Below are 14,004 nucleotides of genomic sequence, written 5' to 3'. Positions count from 1 at the left end.
TTTTTCCCCTGGACCCTTCAACTGCGATCGCTGCTTCGTTCAGAGACACACCAATACAATTGCAAATAAAAAAAAAATCAATTTAAAGATCAAAATATAAATTTACCAAACGAAAATGGAATGCAAAAACAGGCGAAATTTGTGATTTAGATCAATTATAAATTGATTTTTGTTACCCGTGTAAAACCCCATGAGTTGAGTATACACAGAGAAAAAAATAGTAATTTTTGAATATTTTTTAAAAAATATTTTCATAGTTAAAATCGGGATAACTATTTTGAATAGTTAAAAATAGTTATTTGTGACTATTTTAATAGTCAGTCGAAGTATTTTCCAATTTTAACTATTAAAATAGTTATTTGTGACTATTTAAATATTCAGATGGAGGGAGGGACTATGCATCTTTTCCCCTCCCGTCTAAGCGAATTTATATAAAAAAAACCTAACGTAAAAATAAAAAAATATATATTAAATATGTCTTTTATTTAGAATCGATTTTTATACAGAGTATTCCAAAAGTAATGATGCAAATAAAATATGCTGATGGGCCAAAATCAGGACTCGCGGAATTCGGTATATTTCTCTCTCTGTTCATATTTGAATTTTGTGTCTCTAAAAAATTTTCCCTGAAACATTAGTTAATGAACAATTAATAATTTGTAATAAAATTGATTATAATAATAGTAAGATCTTTTATTTGGAGCAACACCCTGATAAAAATGTGTATGGTTTGATACCTTCTCCACGAAAAAAGAGACTTTTGTTTCAAAAGAATTAAACGAAGAACAAGTCTAATTCTTTTTTAACAAAAACCTCCATTTTTTTACCACCCGACCTCAAACTTTTACACGCACTGGCACATTTGCTTCTACAAAACAGTTATTAGTAAGGCCGTGTGTGAATAGCGTTAAATAGTTAAATCCGTGTTAAATTTTTGACACTATTGAGGTTCATAAAAAAAATTTCAGCTGTATGGATTATTGTTTAAAATTTTGTCTGCCTTTTTTCTGCCATGATACTCTTTTTTAATAAAAAACAAAAAACAAAACAAAACCATCTGCAAAAAAAATTTAACCAGGTTCCACAGCCCAATAGATTTTTAACAACTGAAATTTTTTATTCACCTCAATAGTGTCAAAAATTTAACACGGATTTAACTATTTAACGCAATTCACACACGGCCTAACTATACAATATAGTTTACTTTTAACTATTTACGATTATTAGTTAGTTAAAAATGACTATCTTAATAGGTAATTGCTACGGAATAGTTAATTTTAAATATTTTAATAGTTATTTTTAAATATTTTGCTTTTACATGTGACTATTATATTGTCATTTTTAACTATTTTGTAACTATTTTTTGTAAAAAAAAATAGTTATTCGCCAAATTTCATTGGTTTTTATAAAATTACTATGCAAATAGTTACAAAATAACTATTTTTTTCCCTGAGTGTAGGGATTGCAATCCCGGATTTCGGGATCCTGGCCCATTTTTTGATCCCATTCATGCATACACATTTTTTGCGTATCATGAACCGTTTTAGAGATATCGATCAAAAAAGTGAAAAATTTACGATATGCGATTTGTTTTTTGACATGATACGCAAAAAATGTGTATGCATGAATTGTAGAACATGGTACAAGCTACAAAAAAACACCTTGTAAAATTTTCGTATCTCGAAGGATAGCCGAGTTATTGTCAAAAAAGTTATTGCAGTGGTAGAAAGAGCTATAGAACAATTTTTGTATATATATCCAAGAATCAACCTTTAAATTTTCCTTATCTACCTACTATTGATTTAAATTTTTGTTCCTTAGGCCTACTACACAGATAGAGCTTAATTTTACGACCCATAAAAAAATCTTTCTTAAATTATGCCGAGCTAAAATTTTTACGAACTTCAGCACAGTTGTGCGCAGTTCCAGTTAAAAAATCACATTTGAGTTTCGAACTGCTCGTAGGCTTTATGTTTTATTTTCAATTTTATTTGAAACATAAAATTTGTTTTTAAAAGTACAAAAACATCCTTTAGACAGGTTTTAAACTCCAAACTAAGTGTGTATTCAATTTAATGACAAAAAATTGTTCAAAATTTTTTGATGATTTTTTTTTAATTATAAATACTAATTTAAAAAAAAAAAATTACATATTTTTTAAGTCCAAAAATAATTTTTTTGATAATTTTTCTTAGTTTAAAAAAAAAATCAATTGTATGACAGTTTGAATTTTTGCGATTCCAAAATTTGCATATGATAAAGAGCTAGTAAAAAATCATAGTTATGTAGAATAATGGAATTTAATTTATTTTACTGCTTTTTATTCTGGGGGTGACACCATAATTGCCGCCCCGGGTGCCACCCATGCCAGCTACGCCACTGCAGTCACATAAATATTTAATGTCCAGTATTGAACCCGTGAGCAGCGTTGCCAACCCATTCAGTCAAAATTATGCCTCACTTGAAAAAAAATTATGCCTTTTCAAATAAATTATGCCTCAATATAAATTTCTTAGTTTATGCTTAAAAATTATAAACAAAAAGTACACAAGTACATAAAACGAAATGTTTATTTAATCAATTTATACATTAAGGGCCAATTTTTCAATAGTCAGATAAACCTCAGATAAACCTCAGATAGAGATTATTCCTAGGAATAAAATTTTTTATATTGAAATTTATGGATTGGGGACAAAATCCCGAAAACCGAAATCCCGAAAACCCAAAATCCCGAAAACCCCAAATCCCGAAAACCCAAAATCCCGAAAACCCAAAATCCCGAAAACCCAAAATCCCGAAAACCCAGAATCCCGAAAACCCAAAATCCCGAAAACCCAAAATCCCGAAAACCCAGAATCCCGAAAACCCAGAATCCCGAAAACCCAAAATCCCGAATGGGATCCCGAAATCCCGAAAAATTATATAAAATGAAAAATTTGCGCAAATTTTTCATTTTATATAATTTTTCGGGATTTCGGTTTCCAAAACAATACTAAGTGTGAAATTAAGGTGTTATTACGTAAAAAACAATATAAGTTTATGATTCCGTTAATATCTCTTTTTACATGATTTCAAGTTCTTAGGTATTGTGATTTCAGCAGTGTTTTGTAATGATTGAGTTAAGTTGGAAAATCGTTGAACTAAAATCAAAAGAATTATGAGTTTTAATATTTAACTTATAATAATTGTTTTTAATTGGTTTTAATTTTATGTTTAAGTTAAAATTTCAGTGAAACACAGTTTTGAAGAGTTTTTTATTTTTTCTGTTTTTTTTTTCGGGATTTTGGCCTTTCTGGATTTTGGGTTTTCGGGATTTTGGTTTTTCGGGATTCTGGGTTTTCGGGATTTTGGGTTTTCGGGATTCTGGGTTTTCGGGATTTTGGGTTTTCGGGATCTTGGGTTTTCGGGATTTTGGGTTTTCGGGATTTGGGGTTTTCGGGATTTAGGGTTTTCTGGATTTTGGTCTTTCTGAATTTTGGATTTCGGGATTCTGTCCGTCTCCCGAAATTTATTCTTCTGATAGTCTAACCGACGCACAGTGTGGCCGATGGTAGGAAAAGTTGGCAAAAATTATTTTTCTTCGTTTCTAAGTTTGTTATGGGTAAAAATACTATATTAAAGCACAAAACTGAGACAACTTTTGTGATTCTTTGAAAAATTATTAAAAACGCACATTATAAGGACATAAGTATCTGTTACCTTTAACTTTGAAGTTGTTTGAGAAAGAAAATTGTTATTTATTTGTTCAATACTTAGATTTTACTGTTTTTTTTTTTTTTAATAAGATTATTCTTAAAAATAGATTTTAGACCTGACTCAACGGTTTAGTCATAACAAAATCTTCTTAATGAAAAAATACACTGGTCAACAAAATTCAACTTTTTTTGTCCGAAGAACCAAAACATACTTTTCTGAAAGATTTAGGGATGCTGAACTCGAATCCACGAAAGAAATATTCTATTAGCTTCCGTTTTTTGGAATATTACCGTTATAAAATGCAAAAAAAAAACACGTTATTTTGAATGTTTATGAGGTTATGGTAAAAAAGTGTGGTAATTACTTTAAGCATAGTTTGACGCGGTCATCTTCTTCAGAGAACCGTTTCAAATTTTCCGATCTTTTTTCATGTATGAGATATCTCAAGCTGTGCCTGCGTCTCCATTGTGTAGATCAACACTATTTCCTTAAATTTTTAGCCACAATGCTAACCGTACACACTTTCAGTTTTGGCTAATAGAATAATTCTGACAATGGATACGAGTTCAGAATTTCTAACACCTTCAGAAAAGTAAAATTCTGTTGAACTGTATTGTCAGTACTTCCGGAATCTGAGAAATATATACAAAAAAATCGTTATTTTTAGATAACTTCACATAGTGTTTACTCAAAAAGGGGCAAACATGGGCACCACTTTTTTAATTGACACGAAAGACGACACTCTCAACAATAAAGGGACACCAAAAACAAAGCGCCACTTCACACCTTTGTGAACTTTTTCTTAACGAGTTTGTATGACGCACACAAAAAACGAATGATTTTAAAGACACCGAATTCGAATAATTTTTTCAAACAAACTAGACACTCATAATTCAAAAGAGGAATGAGAATCGAAAGCTTCCCTTTTGCTTGTAATTTCATATTTATTTCAAATTTTTATCTTTTGATTTAACGAAATAGCACTTAAAACTTGAAACACAGACGGGAGCTAGAAAAAGGTAAATAACGAATAATTTCGTCAATGGCGACATTTTAAAGTGTAGTTACTCACCGCGTTAGACTTAAACCGTGGAATAAAAACCGGTTTTGTGTAGCTTATTAATCCCTTTATTAAAGTAAATTTGTATTTGGCAGTTCGGTACAATTTGAAAATAGCTATTTTTGCCAGCTTTTGATACCATTGGCCACACTGTGCGACGATTGAAAAGGCAACTTATTTGTCACGTAACGGAAACTTTTTTTCTTTGAAAGGAATATTTCAAGACGTTGCTTCATATAATTGGAAGAAATTAGCGGCCATTTTTTTCCACCAATATAAAATATTAGCCTATTTGCAAGCGTTTTAGACCTTTTTACAGCAACAAAATTAGATTCTTTTCTAGTAAAAGTGATTAGTGTGAACAAAATTCTTCGAAAAATTAAACACTACCAAGAGTTAAATAGTAAAAACAAATTCTGTAGATAAAATTTCGAACAACCATTACTTAAAAGATATAGAAAATATTAATTTTTAAACTTTTTATCAAAATATTTAAAAAATTAAAAGAAACTTTTAAAATATAAATCAAGAGTAGAATGAAAAAAATTATGCCTTTTTGGCAAAAAATAAGCCTCAATGCCTTAGCTAATAAAATTATTCTTAAAAGGCATAATTATGCCTCAGTTGGCATCGCTGCCCGTGAGCAGGGCTACCTTCGTAGATTTTCAAAAAGAGGCCAAAAAAGAGGATTTTGATAAAAAGATGCCCCAATAAAAAAATGTGAAAATAAAATAAGTTGAGTACGACAGTCACTCGAAATACCTCATTTGCGCCTTTCCCGAACCGCAACATAAACCTTTTAACACAATTTCTTAAAATTTAAATTGTCTAAACATAATAAGAATAATATAAAAACATTACCTGTGCATAATTTCTTCAAGAAACATTATCAAAAATAACCTTATACATTTCAAATCAGCGTAACGTATATTTTTTTTTACAATTGAGTCGTTATAACTGAAAGTAGTATAAGTCACATTTTCCTTGATTTTCAAAAAATGGCAATTTTTTTTAATCAAACGTACATAATTTAAAAAAGAGGGAAAAGAGGAACCAAAATACCAAAAAGAGGGATTTTTTGACAATTTTTAAAAAGTGGAGGGAAAGTGGATTGGGTGAAAAAAAGAGGAAAAACGCCTCTTTAGAGGCGCAAAGGTAGCCCTGCCCGTGAGTGCATTTTCTACTGCTGCACGTTTTGCAACAAAATTTAGAAACAGACAAAACATTGAATGGTTTGTTTTTTATTCGATTTTATTATAAAAATAATTTCAAATGTGATCTATTAACAATAAATTGTTAATGTGTTATTTAATATTTATTTATTACTTTAAAATACTTCTTAAATTTATAAACCTACAGACTGAATTAATTATGAATTAATGTTTAGAGTATATAGTTAATTCCATTAGGAATATTTTTAAGTTTTATTTGTTTAAAGCTATTTTGTTTTTGTTTTACTTGTTTTGTTCGTTATTAATAATAAAAATTAATCCATAAAACTTTTTATTATCCAGGCATTACATTTTTTAAACCCCGAAATCCCGGGATCGAAAAATCATACCGGGATTGCAATCTCTACCAATGAGTTACAGCACCGCAAATTGTGTGTTTCTTATGTTTTTACCTAGGTACCTAATTTTCGGTGCTTTAACTCTGAAAATATAGCTTCTATAGCAAAATTACGTGCAAGAGAAAGATAGATAATAATATTTTTTATCAAAGAGATCCTTGCAAATTTTCTGTGCGACAAGTCTTTTACGCGTTTGTTGTAAAATGTCCGGCGCGGCACAAGACTGAGATTTACAGCCCCTCACAAGTCACAAGAACCTCACGAGCCTCAGAATTTGATTTTGTGAGTTTTTCGTATCACAAAAACTTTCGAATTTGAATTTGGAAGAAGAAGAAGTTGGAATTTTTCTAGTAAGAAGTTTGTGGGAAATAAATCCTTACAAAATCGAGTTATCATCACCTTGTGAGATTTTTGTGACTAGTGAGCTTTTCCAGAAGAGGGCTGTTATACTTAAAATACACAGACGTCAGAACTTTTTTCAGATCCGCTGCATTTGACTCCTCATTGACTAACTATTAAAAAACTGGTTATAAAAAAAAAAACCTCATTTGGGCAATTCCATGGTAAACTCACGTTACATTCACAAAAATTTCCGATACATAAATAATTTTTTGTTGTTAATTTTAATATAAATTGATACGAAATTACTATCCATGAACGGAGCATAACTATTACTTTCATAATTAACAAAAAAATTTTTCTTTTATTTTAGTATTTGCTTGGGATAAATAAAAGTATGATGATAACTCACGTTACAAAAATCGGACACGAGATTTAAGAGTCCCACAGTATGAAGTTTTTCTGCGAAATTAAGAATCTTAATTTGTTTTAAATGAAGATTCCATACATACAAAATTACAAACTTTTAATATTAGTGACAAAACCAAACATTTATTCGATATTTCGAGGAAAAATTTTAAAATGTTTAGGTAACTCACGCTACATTATTTTGGTAACTCATGTTACCTGCGATTTGTGGTTCCAAAAGTAAAGAAAAGATGCATTTTCACTCAAGTTTTTTTTAAATCGAATATTGTGTAACGAAGCTTGCTTAAATGTTAATTTATTTTAGCAATCACGAGAACATATTGTCATGGTCACTATTAGATTCATCCAATTTTCTGTGGGCTTGTTTTTCCGTCATTTTCATGTGAAATTCTTCTGTAGTTGGCAGCTTATGCTTTAAAAATGCTTTAAGATTATTTATTCTCCTTAAATTTAATTTCTATCCATAAGGGAATACAACAAAGAATCTTTTCTTGCAACTTGCATAAAGTGTTACAGTTTGTAAATAGTAATTTGCTATTACAAAAAGTAAAAAAAACTGCATAATTTGTTCAAAATTCGTGTCCACTTTTTCATGGAATTACCCATTTGTTTTTTTAATAATGCAAATTACAATCAGTCTTATCCTGAGTTTCACGCGAACAAGTTCCCCCCGGAAAGATTAAATTTCAATTTTGTGCTATTGTGAGTTTCGGTCGAAAAGTTGTTGACGTTCCGGAAATTCCCCGTATTTTTAATTTTTTTTTCAGGTTAGCCCCGTTCTACTAATAGTAGATGTTTTGGTTAATCTAGTACAGTACTAGTAGTACTATCATCTACTCATGCTCTTCTTCCCGAGTAGATACGATTTGTATTGAATTCGTTGAAAGTGCGTTCCATTGAAAATCGCTAGTAAACTACTAGTAGTAATTTACCACCTCCCAAAGCAACAGGGCTGTTATATGCAAAATGCGAGGTTATCGATATCTCTTTTCTCACTTAAATTTTGGTGGCGAACAAGAACCTAGTTTAGCAGAAAACGTAAATTCCCTTCGGGAGAAACTCACAATAGCTTTTAGAATTCAGGGGGAACAAGAACTTAATAAAAGTTTAATCAGGTTCTCAACTTTTGTGCTAAAAATAAAACCGATTCAATAGAAAATATATGGAGTTTTGCTAAGCTAAGACAAGAACCCATAATGTTAGTTTATTTTTAAAAGTACTAAAATGTAAGCAAATTATAGCTGAGATCTGTGTAAGTCTGTGTATGTGTAGATTTTCTTAGAACACCAGTTTTCAAAACCTATTTTTATAGCAAATATTTCCTTAAAGTAAAGGATAATTACAGCTACATTTTTAAGGAGACACAAAAAAAGACAAAAATTTGATTGGACGTTTCAAATACTACTCACACAAATGCACTTTTAATTCACACCCTATCAGAGATTGAATGTGAAATTTAATAATGAAAAAAAGAATGTTCGCTATGCGCGTGTCTCAAATGATACAAAAAATAATACCTTATGGTCCTTACCTTAGCCTTAAGAAAATTTGTATGACATTTATGGAAAATTAAAAAAAAAAAAAAAAACGAAATCTTTCGTAGGTATTAGGGCACCATGAATTAACTTGCATCACAGTACCTTTGTATAGGAGAAAAAAAAGGAGAAAGTACTTAGTCGGTAAAAAAAAGTTCATCAATTGCTTACTTAGATAAAGATACATGAATAAGGCCGTGTGTGAATTGGGTTAAATATTTAACCTCTGTTAAATTTTTGACACTTTGACACTATTGAGGTGAATAAAAAATTTTCAGCTGTTAAAAATTTAATGGGCTCTGGGACCCCGGTTAAATTTGGGTAAAATTTTTTTGGCAGATGGTTTTGTTTTGTGTTTTTTTTTTTTTAATTTAAAAGCAGTACATTGGCAGAAAAGAGGCAGATAAAAATATTAAACAATAAGCCCATACAGGTGAATAGTGTCAAAAATTTAACAGAGGTTAAATATTTAACCCAATTCACACACGGCCTAAAATAAAGTAATTAAATCGTTCAAGATATGAAATATGCCTACAATTATGTGCCGAGTTTTTTTTTTTTAGACCCAACGTTTTAAGTAGCCTCTATGTCATAGAAACTTTGTCATAGACTCTATGACAAAGTTTCTATTCATTTTTTGATTTTATATTTTTAGATATGGGGCAGTGGTTTGTTGTCAACTTTCTGCGCTACACAAACATTGTACAACAGTAAGTATCAAAGTATCCTTTTTCAGAGGACACAAAACAAACTTTCCTTCATTTTTAACTTTTCTTTTTTTTTTAAATAAAATAAAGACTTGATGAAACGGGTAGGCTTTAAATAATAAAAAACAAATTTATAAAAAAAAAATTTACTGTGGAAATAACAATAAGTGCCAGTTGTACAAACGTGGGTCAGCCTTGGTTCAGGAATTTAACCCACCGATTTCGGCGGATTAGCAGAGGGTCAACTTCGGTTCAAGCATGAATGTGGCTATTTTTATGTATATGGACCTTGAACCAGTGCTAAAACTCAGCTTTACCACCTATTTCAGAAGATAAAAGTTGCTGATCCACGGGTTAAATATTTGTACAACTGGCCCTAAATGTTTTATTTTATTTTTTTTTTAAATATTAAAAACGATTAATTTCCATCGAGTGGCTAACTATCGCCATAAAAAAATTTATTTATTTATAAAAAAAAAATACGAAAATGTGTTTCAAACTAAATTTTTAGGTAGGAATTATTAATTTTCGAGATAAACATTCCTTTTAGAAACCAACGGATAAAAGAATTTTTATAAAATGATTCTGTTGTTAAGTTATGATGTGTCTTGAATTAAAGGACTTCGTCTACCTAGGCTCCGCTGTCCGCTATAAAAACAGACCAAAACATCACCGCTGAAATCAAACTCTTGCAAACTGCTGCTACTTTGGTTTGAGAACGCAATTGACCGGAAAAGTCCTCTCTCGAGCAACTAAGGTGTTTTTATATAAGACCCTAATCATCCCAGTCCTGCTAAATGGTGCAGAAGCATGGACTTTAACGAAGGCAGATGAAAACATCCTGGATTGTTTCCAAAAAAAAATTCTTTGAGCGATTTTTGGTCCCGTGTGCATTGATGGTGATAGAAAAAGATACAACATCGAACTTAACGGGTTTTACAAGGGTTAACCTAGCCAAGAGAGTGAAGTGCAGCGCCTGAGATGGTTAGGTCGCGAGGAGCGCATGGACAACAATGCTCCGGCCCGGAAAGTTTTCGGCTCCAAACCCAGAGGGCGCAGTAGAGGAAAACCTCGTCTCAGGTGGCGGAACCAAGTGGAAGAGGACCTCAATCAACTGGTCGTGCGAAACTGGAAGCAGCGAGCTAAGGATAGAACTGGCTGGCGAAGCTTGTTGGTTGATGCCCAAATCCACAGGGGATTGTAGGCGCCTTACGCTCTGGTCACGGTTACCCTAAGTAAGTAACTGTCTTGAATTAAAGAGTGTTCAAAAATAGATGGAAACAAAATTACTCAACTCGCCTCAAAGAAAAAAAAAAAAAAACTGTTAAAGATTGCCTGCATTTAGTTAAATATTTAAAAAAGAAAAAAAACCCTTAGGCTAGAAACACAATGCTTGTGAACACTCTTCCCTCGATTAAAAATTTGAAAACAGTGTCCACACGGTGTTGCCGCTTTTTTAAAAAAGTAACAAAATTTTTCAAAAAGCGTAACAAATGAGAAAAAAGCGTAACAAAATAAAAAAAAGTCATAAATCGAATCTTTTCTTATTTTCTGATATTTTTTCTTGATTTTGATTTAATTTTTTTTACTTTGACAGAATTCTCGATGATATCTTTTCGTTATCATTTTAGCTGTCGATTTTGAGGTCTAACAAAATTTAATTTTAATTTATTATTTTTAATTGTGCCATTTTTGTGTAGGATTTTTCGTTTCTCATCAAGGTTTGAATTAATGAAGTTCAAAAAAAAACGTTCTACTGGAGGCGGAGGGGAACTATTTAATATCTTTCTGAAAAATAGCCATGAGTTTAAAACAGTTTTGTCTGCTTCTGTATTGTTAAAAGATATTGTAAATCCTCAAGAGCTTTTAGATTATAGAAACATTTTAAGATTGATAACTGTTATTTTCGAAATTGGGTGCATATTTTACTATATTATTTTTTATTGGAGAATAATTTAAAAACGGAAAGGTAGAGTTATGAGAAGAATTTCTTGGCTAGAGCGTCGAGCATAAAATTAAAAATCTTATAATATTAACACAATAAATTTTCCCTTCATTAACTCCCATCCATTTTGTCCTAAACAAATACAAATAGGTATACAAGAAATAGATTTCAAACGTTTTTACCATAAACAGATCATTGTTGCCTGCAAAATAGTCAAAGTTATTGCATAAATTGTCGAAGAAAAAAGTGCTTCCAGTTGAAATTTTCAATCTATTTCAACGAAAAACAAATAAAATTTTATTGAAAAAAAGTGTAACAAAACGGAATAAAAAGTAACATAGTAACAAAATTATTAAATATTTCAAAATAGTAACACTTTTGTTACACTTGTAACATTGTGGCAACATTGCGGTCCACAGTCATTGAAATCGTTGTCATCTAATTTGCGACTGAATAATCTCGCGACCAAAATCGCATCTGTGTTTCTTAAAACTACTATTACTGACTTGAACTTCTTTCAAAGTGTGACGGAAACATTGGTGAATCACAGTGAAATTTTGAAAATCTAAAACGCCATCTATTGTCAACTAGCTGAACGACAAAAAATAATAACGAATAAAAGCTCATGAGAAAATTTAACGAATAAAATAAAGCTAATGAGAATTGTTATCGGTACTTCAATGCCATAATGTAGAATTTTCGCTATAACATCTACCATAAAACTAAAATGAAATTTAAATCTCATAAAACTGATTTGACTGATTTAAAAAATTAAAATACGAACAATTATCCTACACATGTCTGATATTCGTTAATTTTAATTTTTTATTAGCAGGGTACAGGTACCTTATTTAAAATTTAGGCGTAGGTACTAGGAACTAGACTATGCCTATGTCATAGGTATAGTTCATTGACAGTATGTTTTAGTATTTTCAGCCCAATTCCTGTTTGGGTACTCTGGAATGGTGTAGTTTTGTACATTATTTTTGACAAAAGTTGAAATATTTCTGTTTTAGGCAGTACCCAAACAGACCTGGTATATGTATATATTAGGGTGGTCCTTGATTAACTCTTTTTCGAAAATTGAGTGCGACTCCCCCTAGACTGGTTCCAAATCAGAAAAAAAACTCTTTTTTTTCATATTTTTATCTCTAACCCCTCCTGGCCCTATTTCGATAAGAAGTTACTAGAGCAGGGGCGACATTCTGTGTCCAGTGTTGGGTAAATGGCGGATGTTTGACCATTCGTACGTATAAACTTCTTAATGAAATAGGGTCAGGAAGGTTAAGGAATAAAAATTTGAAAAAATTAGGGCATTTTTTTTTTCCTGATTTGGAACCAATCTAGGGGGCGTCCCCAATTTGTTTTTACTAAGGACGACCCTTATATATGTCATATGTCAATGGTATACATACACGGTATAAAAAGAGAAGGTATGATCATTAGAAAAAACTCAGTATCGAGAACTGTCAAAACTTATGGCTACTTAAGGTTTTGACAGCCCAGCCCATTGAAATTGTTGTTGTAAACAAATTTGTCTTGGAAATTGTTGTTGCTTTTGACTTTGCCAAATGCCAAACGTCAAAACCTTGTTACCCCATTTTGTAAGATGGCGGCTCTAATGATCATACCTTGTCTTTTTATACCATGAATGGTATAGTCTGTTATTTGATGAAATGAGTGCGTCCAGCACCTCAACTAATTGGAAATTATATTTTTTTTTTCAAGCAAAAAAAGCACGAGATATTTGACAGACCTAGATTAGAGATCTTTTATCGAATAAAATTCTGCTAATAGTTGCATAAATAGTTTGATGCTGTGGTTGTGAAAGCTTATTCTTTAATTCCCCGCATTCAACGTAGCACGTAAGCCGCCTAATATAATGAAATCAAACTAAATTTATCCGTTGCCTTATATTTTTTTCTTATTGCTTGTGATAAATTTAAAAAAAGAAAATGAGTGCGTTCAGCACACCAAAATCGGTATTTTAGATAGTTTCATGGACGTATTTTATATATATTATTTATATGTAGTTTGATTTCCTCATTTTCGATTTCCAAGTAGTTTTAGAGGAGATTTATTGTTTTGTGGAGATTTATATTCATATGGTAAATCACGTGATTAAGAGGGAATTTAGCGTAAATCACCCTTAATCTAGAATTAGGTATCAATGCGAGATGGGGCGGTGGAGTTGAGACATTAATTAGATGAGATTTATTTTAAATTTTCATGATTTGTACGAGATTAGCCATACAAATTTTTATGGTAAATCTTGTGATTTAAGATTTTGGTGGTGGTAGGAGCTAGGGCTTATTACAGGGCTGCCAGATAAATTTTTGTTAATGTCGGGACAACAGGTCTCAAAAGTCGGGACAAATATTTAGCATAGGACCTACTACTAAATTTTTGTTTACTTCTTGACAAAAAATGTCTTAAAACATGTTTCTTATGAATGTCAGGGCGTTTAAAATTCCTTAAAAATGAAAAAAAAGTAAGAATATATTATAATTGTGAAAGTTCCAAATCTCACTTACATAATATAACTATTAAAACAACAAACTAGAAAAACAAAAAAATCATTTTCATCCATTGGCGATTGGAGCACATACTACCGTTAGCGCATTTCAACTTTACCAATCGCCAATTTTAATAGCCTGTTTTCACTACAGCCCAAATTTAATAGTTTCGCAAATTAGGTCAGTTCAAATTCCAAATTTTAAAAA

This window comes from Episyrphus balteatus, chromosome X (genome assembly GCF_945859705.1).
Source record: "Episyrphus balteatus chromosome X, idEpiBalt1.1, whole genome shotgun sequence".
NCBI classification, from domain to species: Eukaryota; Metazoa; Arthropoda; class Insecta; order Diptera; family Syrphidae; genus Episyrphus; species Episyrphus balteatus.
The sequence above is the reverse complement of the archived record's forward strand: the minus strand, read 5'-3'. Positions refer to the sequence as shown.